Below are 2,500 nucleotides of genomic sequence, written 5' to 3'. Positions count from 1 at the left end.
TAACTTTTGATATTTTCATATTATTTCACATGCCTTCACCGTGAGTGTTTTTTGCCATGCACACCTCACATTGTCAAAAATGTATGGGAAAAATTCATTTCAATACATTTCAGTTTGATTTGAAATGTCTTTATTATATATTTTAATGGCAATATGCCAAGGTTATATTCCATAAAATGTTAGTATAGAATATAGATTCTTCATATATGTATATATATTCGAGAATTTTTTTCTATTTAAACTAACGTATGGAAAACCAGGCATAAAATCACAATATTACCAGTTTAATATGGCTCAAATTCGAGTTTCATATAGTTATGATTCGATTTATATGCTTCAATATCATTGGTTAGTTAACTTTTGATATTTTCATATTATATCACATGCCTTCACCGTGAGTGTTTTTTGCCATGCACACCTCACATTATCAAAAATGTATGGGAAAAATTCATTTCAATACATTTCAGTTTGATTTGAAATGTCTTTATTATATATTTTAGTGCCAATATGCCAAGGTTATATTCCATAACTCTTTATTTAAACTAACGTATGGAAAACCAGGCATAAAATCACAATATTACCAGTTTAATATGGCTTAAATTCGAGTTTCATATAGTTATGATTCGATTTATATGCTTCAATATCATTGGTTAGTTAACTTTTGATATTTTCATATTATATTTCACATGCCTTCACCGTGAGTGTTTTTTGCCATGCACACCTCACATTGTCAAAAATGTATGGGAAAAATTCATTTCAATACATTTCAGTTTGATTTGAAATGTCTTTATTATATATTTTAATGGCAATATGCCAAGGTTATATTCCATAACTCTTTATTTAAACTAACGTATGGAAAACCAGGCACAAAATCACAATATTACCAGTTTAATATGGCTTAAATTCGAGTTTCATATAGTTATGATTCGATTTATATGCTTCAATATCATTGGTTAGTTAACTTTTGATATTTTCATATTATATCACATGCCTTCACCGTGAGTGTTTTTTGCCATGCACACCTCACATTGTCAAAAATGTATGGGAAAAATTCATTTCAATACATTTCAGTTTGATTTGAAATGTCTTTATTATATATTTTAATGGCAATATGCCAAGGTTATATTCCATAAAATGTTAGTATAGAATATAGATTCTTCATATATGTATATATATTCGAGAATTTTTTTCTATTTAAACTAACGTATGGAAAACCAGGCATAAAATCACAATATTACCAGTTTAATATGGCTCAAATTCGAGTTTCATATAGTTATGATTCGATTTATATGCTTCAATATCATTGGTTAGTTAACTTTTGATATTTTCATATTATATCACATGCCTTCACCGTGAGTGTTTTTTGCCATGCACACCTCACATTGTCAAAAATGTATGGGAAAAATTCATTTCAATACATTTCAGTTTGATTTGAAATGTCTTTATTATATATTTTAGTGCCAATATGCCAAGGTTATATTCCATAACTCTTTATTTAAACTAACGTATGGAAAACCAGGCATAAAATCACAATATTACCAGTTTAATATGGCTTAAATTCGAGTTTCATATAGTTATGATTCGATTTATATGCTTCAATATCATTGGTTAGTTAACTTTTGATATTTTCATATTATATTTCACATGCCTTCACCGTGAGTGTTTTTTGCCATGCACACCTCACATTGTCAAAAATGTATGGGAAAAATTCATTTCAATACATTTCAGTTTGATTTGAAATGTCTTTATTATATATTTTAATGGCAATATGCCAAGGTTATATTCCATAACTCTTTATTTAAACTAACGTATGGAAAACCAGGCACAAAATCACAATATTACCAGTTTAATATGGCTTAAATTCGAGTTTCATATAGTTATGATTCGATTTATATGCTTCAATATCATTGGTTAGTTAACTTTTGATATTTTCATATTATATCACATGCCTTCACCGTGAGTGTTTTTTGCCATGCACACCTCACATTGTCAAAAATGTATGGGAAAAATTCATTTCAATACATTTCAGTTTGATTTGAAATGTCTTTATTATATATTTTAATGGCAATATGCCAAGGTTATATTCCATAAAATGTTAGTATAGAATATAGATTCTTCATATATGTATATATATTCGAGAATTTTTTTCTATTTAAACTAACGTATGGAAAACCAGGCATAAAATCACAATATTACCAGTTTAATATGGCTCAAATTCGAGTTTCATATAGTTATGATTCGATTTATATGCTTCAATATCATTGGTTAGTTAACTTTTGATATTTTCATATTATATCACATGCCTTCACCGTGAGTGTTTTTTGCCATGCACACCTCACATTGTCAAAAATGTATGGGAAAAATTCATTTCAATACATTTCAGTTTGATTTGAAATGTCTTTATTATATATTTTAGTGCCAATATGCCAAGGTTATATTCCATAACTCTTTATTTAAACTAACGTATGGAAAACCAGGCATAAAATCACAATATTACCAG

This window comes from Anastrepha obliqua, unplaced genomic scaffold, assembly GCF_027943255.1.
Source record: "Anastrepha obliqua isolate idAnaObli1 unplaced genomic scaffold, idAnaObli1_1.0 ptg000270l, whole genome shotgun sequence".
NCBI classification, from domain to species: Eukaryota; Metazoa; Arthropoda; class Insecta; order Diptera; family Tephritidae; genus Anastrepha; species Anastrepha obliqua.
This window is presented reverse-complemented; position numbering follows the sequence as displayed.